Source organism: Opisthocomus hoazin, chromosome 8, assembly GCF_030867145.1.
Source record: "Opisthocomus hoazin isolate bOpiHoa1 chromosome 8, bOpiHoa1.hap1, whole genome shotgun sequence".
Taxonomy (NCBI): domain Eukaryota; kingdom Metazoa; phylum Chordata; class Aves; order Opisthocomiformes; family Opisthocomidae; genus Opisthocomus; species Opisthocomus hoazin.
Window position 1 is genome coordinate 63763554 of NC_134421.1, and position 12617 is coordinate 63776170.

The 12617-nt window shown below is 39.1% G+C and overlaps 1 protein-coding gene and 1 long non-coding RNA gene across 18 annotated transcripts in view; one reads left to right on the forward strand and one right to left on the reverse strand.

Moving 5' to 3' along the window:
* The window catches only part of PCLO (piccolo presynaptic cytomatrix protein), a 400793-nt gene that overhangs the window by 16480 nt on the left and 371696 nt on the right, over window positions 1-12617 (reverse strand). The window lies entirely within an intron of this gene.
* LOC142362209 (uncharacterized) overlaps window positions 7107-12617 on the forward strand; it is a 76207-nt gene continuing 70696 nt past the window's right edge. For all 10 annotated transcript variants that reach the window (XR_012764807.1, XR_012764803.1, XR_012764802.1 and 7 more), the window contains exon 1: window positions 7107-7405. This is a non-coding gene — a long non-coding RNA (uncharacterized LOC142362209). The remainder of the gene's footprint in view (window positions 7406-12617) is intronic.

A 12617-nucleotide genomic window follows, 5' to 3' on the forward strand; every position in this document is an offset into this window, starting at 1 on the left:
CAAAAAGGAAAACTTACAGATTCAAAATATGGAACAGGATTAGACAGAACCCAAAAACATGGGTACTGTCCCCAGATCCCCATACCTTAATAGCTTTATTTGATCTTAGACTTCACCTTTGTGCTTAATCTCAGAGGTGGAGATAATAACATCTACTTCTTTAAGAGTTGTTTGGAATTAGTAACTGGGATTGGGTGTACTGTAAAGCGAGGGACTTTGATCATACAAGCATAAACAGGACTGTGGTGTGTGGTCCCTCATACCATGAGAAAACCCAAAGACTTGGAAAGGCTGATGAGGACCTATGCCACTGTTAAGTTTCCCTCCAATTTAATCCATGAAGCTCATACAGACGTAATTTTCTGTCAGAATGCTGTTGTAGCAAGAAATATGTTTCTGCTGGACTCTTTTAACACTATTTTGAGAACCATCCTCCAGCAGACAGCTGTACTTCAGGAAAACAAAATAACATCAATTTTTTGCAATAAATAATTCAGTATTATTGCAAATACTAGCCATTTATTAATTACATTTCAGTATTGGAGTTACACAACTACAGCTGAAGGTAAACCAAAAGGGTATTCAATATCATTTTAAAATTAAATATACCAATAAATCAAAATACCACATAAAACTTTCCAACCTTTTTTTAAGCAAACTCTTCTCTCTCTCTTTTTTCTTTTTTTGTTCTGTAACTGTTTAACATCACACCCGTTACTTGCAGTACCAGCTCTTTGTATTCATAATGCCTTTCATCCTCTTGCTGGTATGTGAGCTACTTCCAAAGCTGTTGTAAAATAATGATGGATGAGCTTTATAAAAAATGCCTCCCAATGTTTACAGGCTCTGACCTTTTCTGTCCTTTTGAGTTTTTTTCATTATCTTCATTTTGTCTTTCACCTTTCTCCCACATATTTATTCCTCCCAGAAAACTGTCACTATTTTATCTGTAGGGTGGTTTTATATTTGTGTTCTCTACTGTAAGAAAATCAGACATCTAATACAATCTTAACTACTACCTCCTCCTGTCTCACAGTGCTTTAAATAGACACTGTTGGGTTTACTGCTGTAGGACTGTCTCAATAAAGATGCTCCCCAGCTCCACAGATGAGGCTGAATACATGCAGGTTCTGAAATATGTTGCTCCTCGTGCAACCAGATGTCCAGTTTGCCCTGCACGGTGCCATCAGCAGGTCATGGGACAAACTAAAGCTCAGAGTAAGTCTGCCTCTTTTTTCCCCCACTCTGCAGGGGAGTTGCAGCTGCGGAGGGTCCCTGGTATGTGTTCAGAGTCTTCTCACATCTGCCTAGCTGAAAGCTAGCTGTTATACATGAAGGGCTTAGGTGTCATTACGATTTATTCCCTCCCTTACTTGGTGTAGGTAGGGATACTGTGTGCAGGCAGTCATGCTCCTCTGAGATGGTAAACGCTACCGGTTCAAATCCTGACACATGGGTTCCCTCTGGGATACAGGGATGCTCTGTGATGGAAACAGGCATGAACTAAGGGAACTGCTCTCTCTTTTCCCTTCCCTCTCCTTGCCCTGAAGATATGAACTGCTGTAAGCAGACTATGTATTATGAGATGAGTAAAGAAGATTAAAGCCCTTCGTTAATATATCCCTGTCTCCTCTGATGTGATGTGTATGCAATCATATAATGAGGGAGAGGAGCAGAAGTGAGGAACTTTTCTCACAGCAAACACTATTTACACTTTAGTGGGCAGTGAGAGTGGCTGGCTTTATGGCTCAGGTATATGAACAAGCTGACAGTTTTATGTTATGATTCTTAGGGCTAGCAGGCTCATTGCCCACAAAATTTTGAATATACTCGTGCAGAAGTTTAGCCTGTACACCATGAATTCTTAGTACGATTAAGCAAAGAATATTTGAAGGAAAATAGTTTTCAGCCTTTATTTTCAGATGAAACAAAACTGTTGTGTAAAACAGAAATAGAAAACAGAGAAAGCCTTTTGTCTATTGAGATTTTGAGGTGTGAAATATTTCCCAGAAAAAATATGAACCTTGTTCCTTTTATTGCTCACTCTCTGTGTGCATCTCTTTCAGAGATTTGATTAATTTCTTTCAAAAAACAAAACAAAACAAATTAATGTTGACTGTGGGTATTGATGCCCTATGTAAAAACTCTTGCTCTGAAGTAAGTGATTTGTGGGAAAATAGCACCAATACAGGCTCAAATATGAAAAATAGAAATCACAGACTTGTTCCAATCCAGTTTCAACTGGCTTTATTTCTGTTAAGTGACTTTCCAGGATGTTGTGGCAAAAGGATAATAAGGCAGTAGGAAGAGGTCAATGAGGCAATAAGATTAGAGAAGATGAATTAGAGAAGAAAGTTTTACTTGTGTCAGAAGCTGCCCTTTTCAGTGACCTGAAGGACAGTATAGGTGATCAGAGATCTCTCCAGAAAGACTTTTTGAATATTTTAGTGAGACTGTTCTGTGCACCATAGATGTATTTGGGATAAATGGAGGGAAAATGTGTAATATCATATTCAACCAATTTAGGTGATCAGAGATGACTACAGAGATCGCTTTTAATGATGAAGATGGACACAGAATATCTGTATTTGCCAAGTGCTAGGTAGAAAAAGAATAAAAATGGGGTGAGGGGAGTCAAGAGAGTTACAGAACTAATTAATGGTACATCCTACTAGATATCTCTTGTCTATATTTGTTTATTCTTATTTAGACTTCTGTGGAAGGGAAAGCTGATTATTGTTATCAACTTCCTCTCCACAATTCATTCAAATACCAGAATTCCCCCAAATTTAGATTTAGTTTAGAATAATAAATTAATGACAGGGTTAATCATAAGGAAGTTTAGATGTTGAAGACAAACTCCTTAGACTCTGTAGTCAATAGGGATAGCACCTCCTTAAACTTGCATCTTGGGAAGGATAAATGTCTTCTGGAGGTACCTGCCTTTTTTTTCAGTGTGAGTTGAGAGATGAGGAGATGGCTTTGATTTAGAAACCTGATTTTTAAACAGTGACATTCAGCTAGATGTATCAAAATATAAATCTGCTGCTCTATCATTTTCCACAACTTCAATGACAGAAAATTAAAATGACAGGAGAAATTATTCTTGCTATTTTAATTGAACTTCAAAGATAGGTGCATAGGGGAACTATGCAGCCTCATCTCTCAGAAGGCAAAACTCTCTTCAATCACCTTTGGTCCCTTTCATCCTCACCATAAATCACTGCCTGAGCCTAAATATACATTCACAGTCTTCTTTTCTCAATTTTAGCATCTTACATAAGAAGACATATCAGACACTGCAGATTCATCTGCATAAAAGATGGTTTGTCACAGCATGTCTGAAATTTTGATCATGAAAGGCACACTTTGCCCTGACTTTCACATGGACAAAAGTTCATACAGAGAAAAGAAGTGTTTAGTGTCATACATACAGAGCAATCTGAACCTTGATTCTTTTAAGCCTATTCTATTGCAGATTTACCAAGGAGAAAAAGTGTTGCTAAAGGGAGAAGAAATTTTCAAACTGCCATTACAAGTCTGTATTTCACATAACCACAGTTCAGGAAAGTATTTGGCACAACACTACAGTAATCTTTGTGTAATATATCGTAAATGTTCTGTTAAAACAGGACAAGTGAGTCTGCAAGCTTTTTTTCATGTCAGTATGAGAACATAAAATGGGGTTTACATACTCAGAAACAAGGAAGATTTTGCTAGATTTTGCTTAGGTTCTCATTTAAATGATGACAGATTTTGAGCTACTTTCCCTCTCTCATGACAAATATATTTTTATTCTTTTTTTTAGTTTTGATATGCAAGTTTTTGAGAGTTTGACAATATAGTCTGAAATGACAAAATCATTTCTAAGCCAACCTTCACCTTCTGTGCCAAAATAATGATAAAATTTACACCTTCTCTCTCTGAATATATATATAAAGATATGAAGATTTGCTTATTCTTTTTCAACAGATTTACTTATTCTTTTTTTCACAGAATCACAGAATCACAGAATAGTAGGGGTTGGAAGGGACCTCTGTGGGTCATCTAGTCCAATCCCCCTGCCGAAGCAGGGTCACCTACAGCAGGCTGCACAGGACCTTGTCCAGGCGGGTCTTGAATATCTCCAGAGAAGGAGACTCCGCAACCTCCCTGGGCAGCCTGTGCCAGTGCTCCGTCACCCTCAGAGGGAAGAAGTTCTTCCTCATGTTCAGACAGAACTTCCTGTGCCTCAGTTTGTGCCCATTGCCCCTTGTCCTGTCTCTGGGCACCACTGAAAAGGGTTTGGCCCCATCCTCTTGACACCCACCCTTCAGATATTTGTAGGCATTTATAAGGTCCCCTCGCAGCCTTCTCTTCTTCAGGCTCAACAAGCCCAGTTCCCTCAACCTCTCCTCGTAGGGGAGATGCTCCAGTCCCCTCATCATCCTCGTAGCCCTCCGCTGGACTCTCTCCAGTAGCTCCTCATCTTTCTTGAACTGGGGAGCCCAGAACTGGACACAGTACTCCAGATGGGGCCTCACCAGGGCAGTGTAGAGGGGAAGGAGAACCTCCCTCTACCTGCTGGCCACACTCTTCTTGATGCACCCCAGGATGCCATTGGCTTTCTTGGCAGCCAGGGCACACTGCTGGCTCATGGTTAACCTGTCGTCCACCAGGACACCCAGGTCCCTCTCCGCACAGCTGCTCTCCAGCAGGTCCACCCCAAGCCTGTACTGGTGCATGAGGTTGTTCCTCCCCAGGTGCAGGACCCTGCACTTGCCCTTGTTGAACCTCATCAGGTTCCTCTCTGCCCAGCTTTCCAGCCTATCCAGGTCACGCTGAATGGCAGCACAGCCTTCTGGTGTATCTACCACACCTCCCAGTTTGGTGTCGTCAGCAAACTTGCTGAGGGTACATTCTAACTCTTCATCCAGGTCGTTGATGAAGAAGTTAAACAAGACTGGGCCCAGTACTGACCCCTGGGGGACACCACTTGTTACCAGCCTCCAACTAGACTCAGCGCCGCTGAAGACAACCCTCTGGGTTCTGCCATTCAGCCAGTTCTCTATCCACTTCACCGACCACTCATCCAGCCCACACTTCCTCAGCTTCCCTAGGAGGATATCATGGGAGACTGTGTCGAAAGCCTTGCTGAAGTCAAGGTAGACAACATCCACGGCTCTCCCTTCATCTACCCAGCCAGTCATGTCATTGTAGAAAGCTATCAGATTGGTCAGGCATGATTTCCCTTTGGTGAATCCATGCTGACTACTCCTGATAACCTTCTTTTCTTCCACTTGCTTCATGATGGCCTCCAGGATAAGCTGCTCCATCACCTTTCCCGGGATGGAGGTGAGGCTGACCGGCCTGTAGTTCCCTGGGTCCTCCTTCTTGCCCTTTTTGAAGATTGGAGTGACACTGGCCTTTCTCCAGTCCTCGGGCACCTCTCCTGTCCTCCAGGACCTCTCAAAGATGATGGAGAGTGGCTCAGCAATGACATCCGCCAGCTCCCTCAGCACTCGTGGGTGCATTCCATCGGGGCCCATGGATTTGTGGACATCCAGATCACTTAAGCGATCCCTCACACAGTCCTCCTCGACCAAGGGAAAGTCGTCCTCTTTGTAGGCTTCTTCTCTTACCTCCGGGGCCTGGGGTTCCTGAGGGCCAGTCTTAGCACTGAAGACTGAAGCAAAGAAGGCATTCAGTAGCTCTGCCTTCTCCGCATCCTCTGTCACCAGGACACCCGCCTCATTCAGCAGCAGCCCCACATTGTCCATAGCCTTCCTTTTGCTGCTGATGTAGTTGAAGCAGCCCTTTTCCACTTGATGTCATAAAATTAGGCATTTTGGCTTGAACCACTAGAAACCTCAGGAAATGGATTGAAGTCCATTTGGCTTATACTGCAATATGATGAGAGTATAATGGAAATAATATGAGCAATTTAAGATGAGTGAACTGACTCCCATGGATGGTAGCAAGAGATAATGGCATATTTGCCTAAAGATATAATGAAGAGGATCAAGTAATTATAAATATAACTCAGAAATACTACGTAGCACAGTATTAGAAAAGGAAAAACTAGATTGCCAAGTTGGTTTTGTATATTATTTACTTTTGTGAATCCAAAGAGAAAATAATCATTTGAGTTGAATGCTTTGTATTTGGGATGTAAACAAACATCCCCCAACCTAAATTCAAATACACAGATTGCTTCGAAAATAATGTAAAAACAACTTTTTTTTCCGAAAACCGCAGCTACAAATGAAAGCAAGGAAACCAAAGTACCTGAAGATTGCATTTCTGAAAAGTAACTTCCGTTAGGAAACCCACTCACCACTAGGTGTGGAGAGTGACACGAAGACAAAGTTTATTTATACAATTTCTCCCAGATTTGTATGTCAGACATCAGCAAAACCAGTTATATTGCATTCAAATGTAAACCAGAAAACATGTCGCATTACAGGAACACCTAGGAATTTCCCTGTTTGCTTTAGCAGGTAGCTGCTTAGGTGGTGATTTTTCATTTCTTTTAGTGTTTTGGACATATGGTCTGATGAAAGAAAAAAATCAAGCCTCACATGTGGGTGGATAAAATTAGGTGCAAGTCTTTAAAGAATTTTGATCATTACAAAGATATATAGAAAAACAGCTCAAGGATAAAGTGTTGACTTCAGAAGTAGATGCTACCTGCATGTATAATACAGGCTGAGTTTTGCTAGGCACGCTAAAGATTTAAAAAGTGGTAACCAAACCGAAAAAAATACTGATGTTTTCTGACTTTGTAGTGAAAATAATCAAATATTTTTGTAGTTTCCCTTTGTCATAAAGCCATCCTATCACAGGGAAGTATACACAGTGAATAGGAATTCGTGTAAGCACCACATATGACGTGTTTTCTTTCCAGTTAGTTTGGAGAGTGGCTCATTGTACATTTACTGCACAGACAAGAATCACTGAGCCTGGACTGTTAGTGCAGTGGAACAAGCTGTTTTATTTCACAGCTTGCCCAAGTCATTTATAGCCCATGAAAAATTACTTAACACATGGTGGCATATGTAACTCTGTAAAGCTTTCTTTGAGAAGGAGGTGGAGGATGGCATTTGTATACACAAATATATCCATACACATACTCAAGTTAACGCAATGTGTTAGCGCTCTTTTGTGATATAAACCTAGTAGGCATACTATCATGGTAACTGAAGATGAAAATTTTTAGTAAGAACCTGACTATTCATTCCTGACATCATGATTTCCAGATCCCCCCTCAGATTTATACTGCAGCTCTGATGCTCCTCAGTGAAATATGCTCAAAGTCTTGCTCATACCTCCCTGGAACTACACACTGGTGAGCACAGTCTTGTGTGCTGCACAGCTTGGGTACCAGAGCAGATGCTTCTGCACTGACTGTTCATGTGGAAAACAGGTAATGCTATTATATTAATAGATTTTCTTTTGCATACTTACATTACCTGGTATGGTGGTAGCAGCCCACTGTTAAGATGCTATTTCTCTGTCATTAAATAAGAATGATTATTGAAATAACTGTTGCTAATAAGACTACTAAGTATAAGAGTATGAGAAATTGCCTATTCAGTGTGATAGCAAGAGCCGTGATAATTCTAACAAAGCTGATTGTGTCTAATATACTAAAGAAAGCCAAATCTGTCTTCCAGGACCACCAGTGTATTTTGTGGCTGGCTGTAGAGAACCCAGGAAATGTTAGTACAAAAATAAATGCTTCTAATAATTACTGGAATTCAACTACCTGCCTAATCTGTCCAACAAAACAATGAGGGATGATCCTTTCCACTAATCGGGATAAACATGGAATTAGCTCAGTCAAAACTGGAAAAATATATTAATCCATATTTTGCTCAGGAGAGATTAATAGAAATGTTATGCAGGGTATTCGACAGTATTATGTAGAATTCAGAGTTCTACAGTCCCTGGATGACTGATGCCTGTAAATATTGCTTACAGTAACGTGGAGATGGTTCCTAAAGTTGTTACCAGTTTGGAGAAATATCAATTTATCTTTCAGCTTCTGCCCAGAGTCTTCTGTTAAATTAATTTATTTTTTTTTATTTTGAAGTTTGCAACCTTCCATTGGAAATCTTTATAGTCTAAAAATTAAACTTGATGATCTTACAGGTCTTTTCCAACCTATGATTCTATGATTAAGGTACCTGCTTTTCATTGAAGTACATACTTTACATTTCTTCTCTCATTCACCATTCAGCAGTACCATTATTCTTCAATTCTTGAAATGCTGATTCTCTCAAACTGCTACATTAGATATACCCTGAAGTTGATATTTCATCGCACTGTTGAACTGATGCATGTGGTTAAAGTCCACAGAGACACATCTGAATAAAAAATATCATATAAAAAACCAGAAGAGAAGAAGAAATACAGGGATACTACTGCACTTAGGTAAATGCAGTCATAGAGCTTTGTGATGAAGAGTGAAATGATGGAAAGAAAAAGAAAAAGTGAAAATGCACACCTATTTACAGTGTTCATTAACTGGGAAGAAACCTGTTAAGTAAATGGAATTACAATATATCACTTAAAAACTGTCAGTGAAGCTCAAAATGATGAGGAAAGTACACATTCCAAGTAGACTAAATGACTCTCTAGAAGAGGTCGCAATCTTCTATGGGGGTGAAAATGATAAAAATGTTTCTGAGTTGCTGAACTTTCATGGGGAATGAGGGAGATGGTGGAAGTCTTCTTACAAAAAAGGAAGAACTGGGAATTATGGATTTTACAAAAAGAGAAGGGCCTAATGTTCAATAATGGAAGAGTGTGATAGGTTGGTTTCAGAGACGCAAGGGAAAAATACTTTTGTAGTGCAGGACTGAAAATTTTACAGTATGACCACCTAAGATATTTATTCAGGATCTATAAGAGTGAGAAAAAGAGTCACAGACTGATTCCTGGAAATCTCACATCTCAGATGCTGAGACCTCTCCCTGGTGCCACACAGGACAGAGGTACTCAATCCTCTGCTCTGGGAGCTGAGACTCTGTCCCGAATAATGAGTCTTGAGGCTACGATTGGTTAGTCTCCACCTAGATTTGACAGCAATTCCACCTGCAACTGGGAAACTTTTCTAACGAAAATTTTGTCAAAACTATATGCCCTCGAAAAGGTGAATCAGAAAGCACACTCGTATTTATGGCTGGCTGGCTTAGAAACTCCCCCTAAATTTTCTGAAGTTACTGAAGCAAATGCCACCTATTTGTAGACATAAAAATCCCAACCTTTTTGTAACTCATAAAAGATCTTTTTTGGCTCCTGGGCAGTATTTATGCAGTTGGACTTGTATAATTAACTGAATCTTTTCAGTAATGAATACAAAAGAGTATGCTATAGCAAGCTAATGCTCTGACAGCTCCTGTAGATTTGTTTTCTGACAACTGTCTTTAAACAGAAATGAGACTTTTTTTCAGTCGCCTGCCACAGTTCAGTGAGACATCTTTGAGAGTTAATGCCTCACAGACTTTATGCACTGAGACCAACACTCATGATTTTATCAAGAATCTCGGAGATTTAGTACTGTCTTTTGAAAACAGATGTTGAAGTATTGATCGTAATTTGTCTTTAAAAATAAAAGGTGTGCATATAGGAATTGAAAGTAGGGTTTTGCAAGTCCTCACAAACTGACAGTGCAACATAGACTCTGCATAACATAATTTAAAACTTGTCTGGTTTTTGAAATGTAAAATACCTGGGACCTGGAAAAATATTATCAGTGTTGTATAACTGTTATAAATTTGTAATAAGTACAGCAAACATGGTATTTGTGATCATCATCCGCGAATATGATTTCACTACCTACAGGAATTACATGGTCTCTCTTTTCGGTTTCAGTCAATTTAGAATAGAAAGTAAAAAGGTTTTCTTCAAATAAAAATGAAGATAAATTTTAGGAGAGAAGAACATACATTCTCCTGCATTCAGATCTTACTCAGGAAGCACTCTATACTGTCAGAGAGAAGGATGAATAAAAATCTGAATTACAGTTCAGGTTTCCATCAACTGAAGAAAGACGCCTTTCCCCAAAGGGTCACCACAAAAAGAGTCTTGAAGGATGTAAAGAATATTTAAAATCTCTACAGCACTTCCTTTTTAGAAACCCTAGAGAGCCCTGATATGTCTACTGAATATCTGTTTGGAATTCACTCAAAAATATGAAACTGCACTGTTCCTTAGGGTAGTGTTCATGAAGAATGACTTGCTGAGCTAATGCCAGGCCATGGTTAGTTACCATGACAGCTGTCATGCTCAGCATCACTAGACAAAACCTGGTGAATAACAGTAGCATATCATGTAAGACTCCTGTTTCTAGCATCAGCTTGCAATGTTATTTGTGAGCAACCTGATTCTGCATCCATGAGGAAAAACAGTGTAATTTCTTACAGAAGACAAGTATCTTTATTTTTCTCAGCTAACTAGGTCAGAAAAAACATGAACAGCTGCAGAAAATTTTAGCAATAATTTTAACTGCTTAATGTGTATGCTGAATATTAAATGATTGAAGACAGAAAAATTCATAGGAATTGGACTAGTTAGTAGTTCTCATTAGTGTTTGACATCATTTAGTGACTTGAGCAGCTGTTCACTGAGTTCCCAGCAAAAGTCGTTAATCACCGAGAATATAAGCATAAAAATAAAAGTAGAAATATGATTTCAATATGTGGATATTGAGGTATAGATATAGATTAGCTCAGTAACAGTAAAAATCAAAAAGTTACTAAACATAATCTCAGATTATTATCTGCCTCTAGAATAAAATTATGTTTTCCTAAATGTCTATAAGGCAACCTTTTCAGTAGTAATGAACATGATTGGATTTGATTTTATCTTTGTGAGATTCAAAGTACAATATCCATACTCATCATGTAAAATAGTCTGTTGTTTGCTTCCCTGAAAGCACCATCAAGCTATACCTCTGATTTGGAAAATACCACATATTCATACTCAAAGACTCTGCTACTCTGCCCATTTTAATGGGCTTACTGACTGTGGTGGTAGCCCTAATTGTGTCTGTGAAGTGATTACCATTATGAAAGACAGGGCTGCAAGGCTGAAGAACCTGAAGACGATGTTCTGTCCATGACTCGAAACCAAGGTCATCATACTGATGTGGAAGACTGCAGATTTGATCCTGAAATGGTTTGTAAGACATCTAATTATCCTGTGCAAGGCACTCAACTTCAAATTTTGAAATAAGATTTATATGATATAGTTCATTTGAACAACAGATACAGTCCTCTGTATTAAATAGAACTAAGCCTGAGGTGTCTATCATGCTGTCAGTTAATAGTCATGATTTGCGTCAAAATAATAAAAAATCCTGTCTCTGGCCTTTTGTGATACATATTCTCAACTGATTGCACAAACTTTTTATTGTGAAATTTTAGTTTGCTTCCCTTAGTAATAACAGCAGTAGTTAGCAAAAGGTAAAAATTAAAAAGGATAGTATCATCATTTTCAGTTTACAAGGAACTGAGGCTTAAAGAGCATAAAGATCTGTCTAACCTTACTCAGTAGCAAAAATCATCATGTAATCTTGTTTTCTTTTTTTAGTCTGTCATGTGGGAAAGGACACAGTATTCTTTGTGCACCTATGTTTTTGAATGGCCTGTATTGTATGTTTATATTCATTATTTGCACAAAATTATAAGTAATTATAAGCAGGTCTTCCAGTCAGAGGGGTCAGGCAACTACAGCTGCAGGCAGTAATTGCAGCTAAATGTATATTGGTAATCTTCATTACTTTTCTGACCTATCTCAGAGAAGCACGAAGAGACAATATAAGAAAAAGCTTTCAGGCTCCATACTGAGTTTCTTTCCTTTCTCCTTTTGACATATAAGCTGCAGCAAATGAGCACTTTTTTATCATGAATGCTTCAAGACACATAAGGCAAGTCTGCTACCCTGATGAGCAGTGTGCTTTCTGATTTTGAAAACTGTTTGTTATGCTTTGAAAACAGGCACTGGTAATGGCAGAAATAACTCCTCTACTGCCAAAGGCAAAACTGGTGCCACTGGGAACTACAAACATCGTTGCTGAGTCTTCCTCAATGCTTTACCCATAAAACCATCATCCTACTGCTCAGACAAAGAAAAGCAAAGGAAATCTGGTTTATTTTCTGTTATTTAACAAAAATATTTTTTTTTTAAATAACCCCTTATTTACAAAGCCTGTGATGAGATATGCCAGGTCTTGCCAGCATGTCAAAGGTAGGGAAAGAAAAGAATATGTTATCTGAATGCAGTTGCAGCAGGGAACTTCAGGCTATAGAACATAATTACCTGTGAGGAATTTGACCAACTTGGTGGTTATGAAAAACACTATGGAGTGTTTAATAAACAGTTCCAGCGGATTGCTGCTTTAAACTCTTTCTGGTCAGATGTCCCCTTAAAGAAAATAATACCGTCCTTGGCACCAGCCTAGCTGCAAAGAACTTCTTTACCTGTAACTAATCACTGATTCTTACTCATCTTAAAATGACATAAACAGGCACTGGGGCTGAAAGCTCTCCCTTCACACTTCTGCTTGTTTCTTCCCACACAGTTTCCTTGACGTTATCTCCTTCAGCCAGAGATGTTTGCACAGCTTTTCA